The sequence below is a fragment of the Pleurodeles waltl genome, chromosome 11, assembly GCF_031143425.1.
Source record: "Pleurodeles waltl isolate 20211129_DDA chromosome 11, aPleWal1.hap1.20221129, whole genome shotgun sequence".
Taxonomy (NCBI): domain Eukaryota; kingdom Metazoa; phylum Chordata; class Amphibia; order Caudata; family Salamandridae; genus Pleurodeles; species Pleurodeles waltl.
Genome location: NC_090450.1, coordinates 558878461 through 558891919, shown reverse-complemented (window position 1 = coordinate 558891919; position 13459 = coordinate 558878461).

Sequence of the window (13459 nt, the reverse complement as noted above, 5' to 3'; positions counted from 1 at the left end):
GGACAAACTGGATGTCATTCTCCAGGAAATCCAAGACTCCTGTGTGGGGATTGAATAACACTTGGGGGCCATCACAACTGATATCAGCCTGCTCAAAGATGACCAACGTAAGTTGGCTGATGCAATCAAAAAAAATAAACAGACCCTCTACACCCTAGCTCCATGCCATTGCCAATTGGATCACTCCTTGCAGCTGACTCATCTGTGACGACGAGTAGAACAGCTCCAGGACTGCGACGATGGTGCAGACAGGAGAACTCGAAGGAATAGTATTTCACTCGTGGGTGTCCTGGAGGGTGTGGAGGGACCCCACACCACCCAATTCATCGAGGATTGGTTTCAGACTGTCCGTCCAATGCAGGTGCTTCTCCTTCCACGACGTCAAAAAACAATTGTGCATGGCTGGCCTCAAATATGCATTACTGTTTCCAGCCAGACTCAAGGTGATCCATGAAGAACATACCATCTTCTTTGATACGCCAGAAGAAGAATGGGACTGGCTGGAGCAACACTTCCTGGATTCCTAGAGATGGAGGACGCAAAGACCCGAGCCACACAAGGCTCAGCGGACTCCACTGAAAAAACGGTGTGAGCATCCTGTCGGGCTGGCTCTGAGATGGTTCCCTCCCCACAACAGGCCCTGGAAGGACAGCAGGAAGCAATTTGATTGACAAACTCTCTGCAACTTACCAAGAAACCCATCAGCTCCAGCTCCTCACAAGACAGTGCCTCAGAATCACACACTGCTGGCAATATAGCATTGTTTCCCTTGATCACCCCACAGATGGCACACGACATGTTGGGCTGAAGGATGTGAGTACTGTCTATGCAATGATGTTTCCCTTACAGGTTGTAGCTTGCAGTTCTAGGATGGGGGATTTACCCCAGTTGCTAATGGGATGAGCTGGGTCACTGGTTGAGTAACCTGTAACTTGACTATATGCTAACTCTCTGGGATATGTCTCCAGTGTACAGATTCATCCATACCCCTGTAAATGATGCATGAGTTTTTGTGCTTATATGGATGGCCAAGAATGGTAGATGCAAATTCACCATCTAATTCTTACTGACACCAAAGATTTGGAACTGTACACCCCCAAAAGTGAAGGCAATTGTTTTACATTGGTTGATATGTTCCTGTTGGTTATAATACTTGGTCCAACAATCAACTATTGCCGGACCAAGTATTTTGGGATAGAAGTTTATTATTTAACACCATCAACTAACCTATTATTTGGAGGCATTACAGTATGTGAAATGGGGACTGGTGCTGTTGTGGGGGGGAGGGGAGGCTTGCTCCGGAAAGGATGAATGTAATGTTAAATGCTTATAACATTGTCACAGGGAATGTGCAGGGCTTGGGCTCTGTGTATAAGAGACATGGAATGTTGGCACATTATTACACACATGAGGTCTTTTGAATGTCATTTTTGATTGACATCACATTGGTGCAACACACAACATGTGGTACGTGTGAGATGTGATTGGTGAACTTTGTTTACTACTGTAAGTAGGATATAGGTTCTCGGTGAGTGATGCAATCATTTTATAATTTAATTTGCCTTTTTTTTTTTTCAAGTTGTTTTAGTGTTCATGGATTAACCCTTTACAAACAACGAGTTGTAAGTCATACCATTGTGAGTGCACATTGGAGATCATTTTAGTGGGTGCACATGGTGCATTTGTAATTGGAGCCAACAATATGTAGTATTTATTTAGACTTGAGGAATTGCCATAGATCTGTAGAGACTAAGAAGGGCAAGAAACATGTCAACCTATAAGGAACATTGTTTCCCAATGTACTCCCAGTTATTTTTAATCTTTCAGAGTGACCCCTAAAATTAAGCATCTTTATAGGGATCCCTAATGGATTTTAAGAGGTTTTCACCATTCTACTCTTCCTGGTTGTGACTAGCTCCTGAATAACATTAGGGAGTAAAATGAGTTAAAGTTGACTCATACATTTCAAAATTGAGAAAAAATTATATATTTTTAGGGTCCCATTGGGCATTGCAGAGCTGGTTCAACGAGGCGCAAGCTCAGTAATGAAGCATGCAACCCATTGGCGTGGGTGAGGACACTTACTGTGATAAGTAAACACTTCTGATGTAAAATCCATCTAGAGGCACAAGTTGTGATTCTCTGGGAATGGTTAGGACCAGCACACTGTATTATATTTTAGATTGTTACGTTATGCAGAGTAAGAGAGGGAGTGTGGTGCAGTGCTGAATAGTAAACTGTTGTGTGCTGTGCCCATAGGTGAGAACAACATGGCAGGCTCCATGTAGCACGGGGCACAGCGCACATTTCAATTTGTAAATGGGTAAAGAGTGGGTGAGTATTGAGTGAGTGAAATAATATATAAGGTTAGTGTGTTAGGGAATGTAGGTAGGAGTGCACAGGGAAAAGAATGCAGAGGAGCATTTCATACTAGCGGCACCAGTCTTCCCAGTTAGGAAGCATAGCATAGTTGCAGTCTTTGGTCACGTTGAAAGCAGGTCGCTTACATATGTCTCTAGTACTGACTGTGCTTATTACCATTACAACAAGTGATAGCAAAGCCAGTGAGTCTGGTAAGGGCTGCTTGACCTGTGACTTTGTCAATGCTTGTTTTGACTTGCCATTGTTTAAAAACATTGTTGCGGGAGACGCAAGGCCCGCTACAATGTTAAAAAATAAATTACAAAAAAACAAAAAATCTCAAAAACCACACCTTGACATAGTGCTTGGCACTGAAGGGAACTACGTAGTGTGCTAGTATGCTCCTTGTGAAAGAGCATAATGGTGTCACTCACCCAAAGGGTGAAGTGGTCTGACTGAATGACCGCCCCATGCTGTAGTGGGTGGCACAAAAAGTGAATGATAAAAAAGTATCAGACCAGTGGATGAAGACGATTGCCTGAAAGCCACTCTAAGAAAATAATACATATCATTTCAGCAAAATCAATAGGAAATGTATTATAGATTGACTTTTCGTAAAATCCAAAGCTTTTGAGTAAGGGTACAACTAAAAAATGGATGCTGAGAAGTGCAGGTACTCAGTACAGGACAGTACCTGCCCATTTAAAGCACTGCATCTACTGCATTAAACCATATCACACCGTGCATTCATTCCCTTGGTCGAGTTCGCTCGGTACAAGAATTTAACGCGAAACATCCTTGATTAGCTCAGCACGTGGTAGATTCTGATAAAACAATTTCGTTTTTCTCAGAAAGGTTTATCTGCAGTCTTTGGAATGAGGTGCGCGAAAGGTGGCGGCGGAGGTTGGGCGACGGTCCTTTGTTTAAGAAAAGAAGTATTACCTTTATTGTTTTCATTACTGCCATCAATGGGTATAAGCATGTAAAAAGAAGCCCTGGCGTCTCGGTGGCGGCTTTCGAAATGTCACTTGCAAATGTTGCCTCTTATCAGAATTTGAATTGCGTGTCATGGATTTATTTCTCGCCCTCGAATTCCTCGCCGTCCTGTTTTGTTCTGAAGGATGGCATTTCACGTAGCAGCGGATCGCAATGCGCGTCTACTCGTTTTGGCTCCCGCTAAGGAGTGGATTCTGACTCTCTCGACGCCCACCGTACTACGTGATGAAAAAAAGACTCATGGCCACCAAAGCAGCGGTTCCTGTTTAGTCAGGACAGGGATAGCCCCACTTTTCAATGGTCGGTGCGGGCAATTTGCTTCAAAAAACACACTGGTTGAAGTGGCTAAAATATGAATGGAAACTGCGATCCTAAGTACCATGGCTGCTGAGTCAGTGAGTTTAAGGACGGGGTCAGAAAAGTGCTTTAAAAGAACAAAATATTTTGTATCTGTATTCATGGCACTGCACATAAATAGAATTCACATACCTTTAGTAACTGCAAGTTAAACTGGTTTAATGCAGTAGATAGGCAGTGCTTCAAATGGGCAGGATTGCTGTGGTAGGAAAGCTCCGTGGGTTATTGTGCACCTTTCAGATATCTGTGTTGCTAACCGGAGGGAGGGTCACTCAATCAACCAATCAAGTTTTGAATAGCGCAACCACTCACCCGTTAGGGTCTCAAGGCGTTGTGGGGGGGAGGGGGCCGGCAGACAGAGCCTCATTAGAAGAGCCATGTATTGAGGTTCTATCTGAAGATGGTGAGCGATGGGCTTTGTCTGAGGTGTAGGGGTAGGTTGTTCCAGCTCTTTGCCGCGAGGTAGGTGAAGGACCATCCTCCGGCAGTGGCTTTCCGTATACATTGCATGGTGGCCAGAGCTTGCTGGGTGGAGCTGAGAGATCTGGCTGGGTGTGGAAGGAGACGCAGTGGTTCAGGTAGGCCGGTCTGACGTTGTGTATGTCTTTGTATGTGTGGGTGAGTAGCTTGAAGGTGATTCATTTTTCTATTGGGCGCCAGTGAAGGGCTCTCAGGTGCTGGGAGATATCTTCTTGGCATGGGAGGTTGAGGATAAGTCTGGCGGCAGCGTTCTGGATGAGTTGCAGCTTTTTGATGTTACTCGTTGTGGTGCAGACGTAGAGAGCGTTGCTGTACTCAAGCTTGCTTGTGATTAAGGTGTGGGCAACTGTCCTGCGGCAGTCTGCTGGGATCCATTTGAAAAAATTTCTGGAGATTGCAGAGGGTGTGCCAGCAGGAAGAGGTGACTGAGTTTACCTGGTGGGTCATAGATAGGGAGGAGTCAAGGATGATGCCTAGGTTGTGGACGTGCTCAGTCGGTGAGGGTGGGGTGCTGAGAGATGTGGGCCACCAAGAGTTGTACCATGCTGAGGTGGCATTTCTGAAGATGATGTGCTCTGTCTTGTCAGATTTGAGCTTCAGGCAGCTTTCTCTCATCCAGGTAGCGACGGCTCCCATTCCTGTGTGGAAATTAATTTTGCCCGTGTCCTGGTCTTGGGTGAGGAAAATTATGAGTTGTGTGTCATCGGCATATGACACAATGTTCATTCCTTGGCTTCTGACGATGGCTGTGAGCGGGGTCATGTATATGATGAAACAAGTTGAACTCCGAGAGGATCCTTGGGGAACTCTGCAGCTGACCCCTGTGGGTTTAGATGTATAGGGAAGTAGCCTGACCCTCTGAGTTCTTCCAGGGAGGAAGGAGTGGATCCATTTTGGGGCTGTTCTGTGGATTGCTACATCATGGAGTCTGGTGCATAGTGTGCTGTGGGAGACCATGTCGAATGCCGCTGAGAGGTTGAGGAGTATGAGTGCTGCAGTGTGGCCGCGGTCTAGAAGTGATCGAATGTCATCAGTGGTTGCAAGAAGAGCTGTCTCCATGCTGTGGTTGATGCGGACTCCGGACTTAGAGTTGTCCAGAGAGTTGTTAACGTCAATGAAATTCTGCAGATGTGTGTTGATGGATTCCTCTAGGACTTTGGCCCAGTAAGGTAGCAGCGAGATAGGCCGGAAGTTCTTTAGTTCTGATGGGTCGGTCGAGGGTTTCTTCAGAAGGGGGCATACTTCAGCGTGTTTCCAGTTCTCTGTAATGTGCCCGTGTTGATGGAGCGGTTTATCGTGTTCCAGATCTCAGGGGCGATGGATGAGCTGGCTCTGACGTAGATGTTGTGCAGGTAAGGGTCCATGGGGCTCCGGAGTGGGTGCTGTGCATGATGCTTTCTGTTTCCTATGTGGTGAGTGTGGATCAGCTGTGGATGGTCTGGGTGGGTTCTGGGAGGTGATGAGTCTTTCATAGGTTCTGGTGCTGCGTTGGTTTTCCAGAAGGAAGCTGTCATAGATGTCTTGGATCTTGCTGTGGAAGAAGGTGGTGAGTTTGTCGCAGAGGCCTTGCGACGGGGGGATGCTGGTGTCTTCATGAACTCGTTGATGACTGAGAAAAGTTTGTTCATGTTGTATGTGGAGGAGTTAATGAGTTCTCGGAGTCCATTCTTTCTTGCATTCTTGATGTGTCGGTGATGGATGGCAGATGCGGCTCTGAAGGAGGCGAGGTCTTCACTGGTTTGGCTATTCCTCCATTTTTTCTGTAGACGCCTGGGGGTGCATTTAGATTCTTGCAGTTCCATGATGAACCAGCTGGCTTTCTTAGGTATGTGCTTGGCCAATTTCAGGCAGAGACGGGCTCGTGTGTTGGCGCATTTGGTGATCCATTCATAAGATTGCGAGCTGATGTGTTGGTGTCATCAGGGGGAGGCGGGAGGGTTTTGGCGAGAGTTGTGGTGAGTTGCTCATTGGTTGTTTCATTCCATTTCCTGGGGGGGATCCTGGGAGCGTAGAGGGGCTACTGGGTGCGGTGATGGTGAAGTGTAGGCAGCAGTGGTTGGTCCAGTCTGGGGTGGAGATGGTCTTGACGGTAATCCGGTTGCTTGAGGTGAAAATGGGGTCCAGTGTGTGTCCTGCAATGTGCGTGGCTATAGTGATCAGCTGTCTGAGGCAGAGAGTGGTGAGGTTGTCGAGTAGAGGGGTGGTGTTTGGATTATTGCAGTCCTCGAGGTGGAAATTCAGGTTGCCGAGGAGGAGGTAGTCATTGGACGCCAGGGCCTGGGGGGGTGGTAATAGCTACAATGTCATCAATGGATGCCGGACAGGGGCCCGGTGGTCTGTAGATGAGGGTGCAGTGGATGGAGGAGTTTTGATCGGTGTGGACCAGGAAGTGAAGGTGGTCCATGGTGGTGCAATGTGCTTCTGAGTTGACCTTGATACGTAGTGAGGATTTGTGCACAATGGTGAGTCCTCTGCCCGGGCGGGAGGTCCGGTCCCTCTCTAGGATGCTGTATCCATCCAGGATGGCAATGGCGATGTCGGGTCCCGAGGTGGGGTTGGTCCAGGTCTCGGTAAGGAAGGCGATGTCCCGTCGGGTGGTGTTGATCAGATCCCAGAGTTCGTTGGCGTGCTTTTGGAGGTAGCAGATGTTCAGGAGGAGGCAGTTGATGGGGGTGTGATTGGTGTGGGTTTTTCCGGGTATGGGGAGTACCTTCTGCTTGTTGTGACAGGCATTGAAGTTGCAGTTCCTGCACAAAAAAGGTCTGTGGGTGTCCTTTGGGGATGTGGTTCAGCAGTCGCATAGATGTTGGGTGTTAAGGGGGTGGAGGGTCAAGGCGTCGTAATGGATGCTGGCCGGGGGATGGCTTGACGGAGATCCAGAGTTCCTGGGTGAGTGTAGTCGGGCGTGGACGGGTGCAGAGCTATTGGCTTTGCCAATGTGTTTTAGCCACTATTGTCCATCAGCGTGGCTTTTGTTCAGCATCGCTAAAAGTAAGTGGTGTGGAGTGTCATAGAGTGGAATGGTGAAGAGTGCAGTAGAGTGTTGTAGAGTGGCGTGTTAGAGAGTTTTGTGTGTAGGAGTGGCATAGTGTGGAGTCGTGTAGAGTGGTACAACCTGGAGTGGCCAAAGGCTTGCCTTTGGCACATCAGCGGTGCACCTGCTGTGGACGCCTGCCATTAAGGAGAGGATGGGGGCGGGGGGCCTGGTCAGCTGGGAGGCAGGAGGGCGGGAAAGGCGCTTTGCAAGGAAGGGGGTGGGGCCTCAGGAGCGACAGGGAGAGGGACAGAAAGGACAGAAAAAGAAAAAGTGGAGAAACAAGTGAAAGAAGAAAAAAAAAGCTGAAGTATTGAAGCAGGTGTAAAGGACAAAGTAAAGGAGAGATAGAAAGAGATACTTACTTGTTGGTGGCCACTGGACCACCAGGAATGAGGTGCAGGCAGGAGCCTGCGGATGGAGGAGGCCTTCAAACTCAAACTGGGAGTCAGGCAGACTCTCAGTTCGTCCCAGGCAAGGCAGAGGCAGCAGCAGCCAGAGGGGCTGGGGAGGACAGCAGACGCCGACCAGGAGGTCAGTGTAGTTGCCCTTTCACCGAGCTGCGGCCACCATTATAAAGGGGGGGGTCTGGTCATCTGGGAGGCGGGATGGTGGGAAAGGTGCTTTGTGAGGGGTGGGGCGGGCCGCTGGAGTAGCAGGAAGAGGGACAGAAAGGACAGGAAAATAAAAAAATAAAAAGTGGAAGAACGAGTGAAAGAAGAAAAAAAAGGCAGAAGTATTGAAGCAGGAGTAAAGGGCAGAGTAAAGTACGTTAGAGAGAGATACCTACTTGTTGATGGCCACTAGACCACCAGGGATGAGGTGCAGGCAGGAGTATTCATGTGGAGGAGGGCCTCAAACTCGAACTGAGAGTCAGGCAGACTCTCAGTTCGTCCTAGGCAATGTAGCTGCAGCAACAGCCAGAGGAGCTGGGGAGGGCAGCAGAGGCTGAAGAGGTGGTCACTGATTTGGTAGGTGGACTGGGGAATCGTGACGTGTATAGTCATAGTGGTATAGTGTCACACACTGTCACAGAAAGCACTGGGAATATGTAAGTCTTTAGTTTAAAAAATAATTACAAATGGTCCAAGACAGGCTGCTGAAGTTAAAAATGTATTGTTCATGCTATTAGGTAGGCTGCAAACAATGTAAGATAGTTTGCTGTAAAATGTCAAAATGATTATGGTCCAGCTTTACCAAACTGTTATCCAATGTAGCACAGCAATCAAAATTATGTCGCTTCACTGTGTGACAGGTAAAGAGCAAGAAAGGGCGATATCTCCAGAGATATGGCACTATCTTACTGTCTCCCTAGCGCTGGTGCATTACCAAGCTGCTGAGCACCATGCACACACCTTTGCACTATAGTGCAAAGCTGTCTCAATGAGTCTAGCCTAAGTTTTGTACTGAAAAGGTACCCATCCAGTACAAAATACTGTACTTCAACTTACTTTAAAACGTTTCCCACTTTGGATATGTGCTGTTCAGTGGAGAGCACATGCAAAGTGAGAAACGTTAGGAGAATAAACACAGCCAATAGGTCTCGTCCGTGCTAGAGCTATTGGCTTTGCCAATGTGTTTTAGCCATATTGTACATCAGCGTGGCTGTTGTTCAGCATGGCTAAAAGTAAGTGGCGTGGAGTGTCATAGAGTGGAATGGTGAAGAGTGCAGTAGAGTGTTGTAGAGTGGCGTGTCAGAGAGTTTCGTGTGTTGGAGTGGCATAGTGTGGAGTCGTGTAGAGTGGTACACACTGGAGTGGCATAGAGCAGACTGGACTGGTGTAGAGTGCATTGGCATAAAGTGTTTCAGAGAATAGTGGCATAGAGTACAGTGGCATTGAATTCAGCAGCATAGAATGCAGCATCATAAAATGCAGTGGCATAGATTAGAGTGGTGCATAGTAGAGTGTAGTGGTGCAGAGTGCAGTGGTGCAGGGTCGAGTGGTATAGAGTGGACCGGTGCAAAGTAGAGTGTCAGAGAGAAGAGTGGTGCAAAGTAGAATGCAGTGGTGTAGAGTACGGTGGTGTAGAGTGCGGTGGTGTAGAGTGCAGTGGCAGAAGCAGAGTGGAATAGAGTGGTGCAGAGTGGAGTGGCATAGAGTTGAGTGATGCAGAAGGCAGTTGCACAGAGTAAAGTCGAGCAGTGGTGTAGAGTGGTGCAGAGTAGAGTAGCATAGAGTGGTGAAGACTAGAGTATAGTACCAAGGTGCATTGGAGCAGAGTGCAGTGGCGTACAGTGCAGTAGCACAGAGCAGAGTGGCATAGAGTGGTACTGGTTGGAGAGGGGTAAAGTTGAGTTATGTAGAGGGCAATGGCATAGAGAAGAGTTGAATAGTGTAGAGTGCAGAGTGGAATTGAGTGACATAGAGTGTAGTGGTGCAGAGTAGAGTAGCATAGAGTGGTGCAAAATAGAGTACAGAACTGTAAGGTGCAGTGGCATAGAGTGGAGCAGCATAGAGTAGAGTAGAGTTGTGCAGCGTAATGTGGTGTAGAATTCAGTGTCAGAGTGCAGTGTTGCAGAGTAGAGTGTCAGAGTGAAGTGGTAATGAATGAAGTAAAGTGGCATAGAGAGCATTGGCATAGAGTAATGTGAGGCAGAGTAGAGTGCAGTGGTGTAGAGTGCAGTGACAGAGTGTAGTTGTGTAGAGTGGATTGGTGTAGAGTGCAATGACATAGAGTTGAATGGTGCAAGGTGGAGTAGAGTGGTGTAGAGTGCAGTGGCATAGAGTAGATTGTTTCAGAGTAGAGTGAAATGGCCTAGAGTGGAGTGGTGCAGGTACAGTGCAGTTGTGTAGAGTAGCATAGAATGTAATGGCATGGAGTAAAGTGGTGTAGAGTACAGTGGCATAGAGTGCAGTGGTGCAGAGTAGATCAGAGTGGTGTACAGTGGATTGGCATAGAGTGCAGGGGCATAGAGTTAGGTGTTATAGAGTAAAGTGCATTGGCATAGAATATATTGGCATAGAGTGCAGTGGTGTAAAGGGCAGTGTTGCAGAGTGGCATAGAGCAGTGGTTCCCAACCTGTGATCCGTGGACCCTTGGGGGTCCTCGAAGCCTCATCATGGAGTCCACAACTGCTTAGAAAATTAACAAATATTTATATATATGGTCCCCATCTTTCAGTAATGACTCAGTGGGTGGGTCCCTGGATTCCAATATTGATTCAGTGGGGGTCCCTGGGCCTTCAGTAATGAAAACATGGGGGTCCATAGAAGTCAAGAGGTTGGGAACCACTGACGTAAAGTACAGTGCTATAGAGTGAAGTTGTGCAGAGTAGATTGGTGTGGACTAGACTCAAGTGATGTAGAGTGTAGTGGTGAAGAGTTCAGTGGTGTAGAGTGCTGAAGAGAGCATTGGCATAGTGTTGATGGGTTCAGGATAGGGAGAGTAGAGAAGTGTGGCGTGAAGTGGTATAGAGTGCAGTGGTGCAGAATGCAGTGGCGTGGAGTAGTGTAAATTAGAGTGGTGCAAAGTAGAGTGCAGTGATGTGGAGTGGTGCAGAGTAGAGTGGAGTGGCACAGAATGGAGTATTCATGGTGTGGTAGTACACAGACATGACAAACACAACATTTTTCAATTGATTTGACCATTACATTTGCACAGACATACAGTTTTACCAAGAAAACTATACAGTGCACAGAAGAAAGAAGAAAATGTGTGGGAATTGCATCACCTAGCATAATGATTTGTTTTGATCATACTAAAGTATTTGTTTCCAACACACTTCAGAAATAACAAAAAATGTACTTCACTTGTGTTCCTAATTCTGATATATACGTACACAGTTCATTTAAATGTTGTTGTGTGCTAGACAAAAACTCTTTCCTAACCCACATTATGCAGCAAGATTATCACATAAATCCTTTTACTTTGGAGTCAGAGAAAAAAAGGTAATCAAGTGCCCTCGGAAGACAGTGCCTGACATTTGACCTCACTCTTTAAATGCACAGCAAAACTGATGAGATAAGAACAAGATTTATAGTTCTCTATACAGAAAGTGAGCACTCAGAAGGATACTGTAAATAAGATTTGAGCAAGGGAAGGTACGAATACAAGATGGACAGTCTAAAACAAATAGCGCAGCAAATGGAATGCAAGAAAATGTGTGTTTCAAACCAAAAAGTCAATGGCAAGCAATGGGGCAGGATGCATTCATAGATCAACTTTATAAATGTCCCCATGATGTCTTTAGCAAACCAGACAACTGCACTGTCTTTTAGGCTGTGGCATAAAAAGGAAGGTTTAGGCCTGGCAAAGGGTTTATTTTGCTAGGTGGAAATGGCAGCTTAAACCTGCACCCGCATACTAGAATGGCAGGCCTGAGGCATGTTTAAAGGGCTACTTAAGTGTTTGGCACAATCAGTGGTGCAGATCCACTAGTAGCATTTAATTTCCAGGCCCTGAGTACATGTAATACCACTCTACTAGAGACTTACAAGTAAACTAAATATGCCAACTGGGTGTAAGAAAGGTTTACCATGTTTAAAGGAGAGACTATAATCATTTTAGCACTAGTTAGCAGTGGTGAATTGTACAGAGTTCTAAAAGCAAACACAAATGGGTTCAGAAAACAGGAGGGTGAAGGCAAAAAGATTGAGGATGTCCCTGCAGAAAGGGTCAAGTCCAGCAGTGTTGCTTTGAGTTACTTTCAGGCAACTTTCCAGTGCAAAACAGGTTTTCCTTTTGAAAGTAAACCCAACAAAAAAGTGTTTAAGTGCATACAGTGCTTTCAAAAGTTAGATTGTTAGTATTAGCAATCAGAGTGTAGCTTCTGCAACTACTAACCTTCTTTATAGGTTTCCATTAAAATGATGCATTCCAGACATTGTAACACCCTTACACCACCCTTCAAAAGAATAACTCTTTGACACCATAAAGCTCCAAATTATTCTATTAATTAAAGCTTATAGTGGCTTCCAAGTGGACTGTTGACATGGCCACTGCATTATGTAACAGGAAAGGACCAAATTATGTGGCAGGGTTGACTAAATTATGTGACAATAAGAGGCAAATTATGTGCTGAAATGCAGTACATTTTGTGATAGTATTATTTCATTATTTTGACATTTTTACAAACGTTAACACTGTCTCTGCAAATGTTTCACATACTAGTACCAGCTTAGCACCCACGTACAACAATAAGCAACAGAAAGATGTCCAGATAACCTTAGAGAATGGCCTTCCACTGAGCTACAACATGTGTCACAGCATTTTAAGTAAATGCTGATCCACTTAGGCTATAAACAACATTTTGTTGTTAAAATCTGTAGATGATGCAACAGATGATGGATTCTATGGCAAAATTGGCATGTAGCAAAACAATTCCACCAATTTAGTCCACTGGGATTTTTCACTTATAACTACCCAACTTTTGTCCCTTTACTGTAGGTGAGTCTCACTACCTGAATATCACTCACTAAATTTAATGTAAATAGACTGAGTGTGTTAACTGACAGTGACCACTTTTTAAGATACAGTTGCTGCTGTGCAGCTAGGGTGAAAGGCACTGGACTAGTTACATGTGAACATGTGTGTGCACATGCAAAGGCTGTATGTATGTATGTATGTGAGACTACCATCATGCGCAGAGCAATACCGGTCACAAAAGGGACTCTGCAAGGATTAGTACTGACATGGAGCAGTTGTTATTATAAGAGCAGGCATTCATAGAATAGGTCTGTAGGGCGTATATGAAAATCTATAGTACTTTCACTGTATTATACACAATGCCACTGGAATTATGTGGCAGAAAAGGACCAAATAATGCAGCAGCGTTGGCTAAATTATGTTGTAGGAAAAAGCAAATTAAATGGCTTAGGGCCAGATGTACAAAGCTTTTTTTCTTTTGCATATGGCCCTATATGCAGAATCAGGCAGTTTGTGAAAGAAAAAAGGCATTTTTCAATGTACAAAGGCTCAATTTGTAATTTGGTAACCTATTACCAAATCACAAATTGGGTTTGTGTGTCTGTATTAGGAAAGGGTGTGTTTAGGGCATCCATTTCAAATACCAAATCGCACTGGTATGTGTGAATGTTTTGCAACCGAAATGCATTCACAAAACATTTGCATTTTACCACCAACTTCAGGTTGATGGTAACCCATTCGCAAATGAGAATTTGAAAATTGTTGCAAAATTATTTTTTAAGAGCAGGCAGTGTAAAGCACACTTTTGTACATGGGTGTTTGCGATTACCAAATAGCGAATCACAAAAATTTGCTATTTGGTAA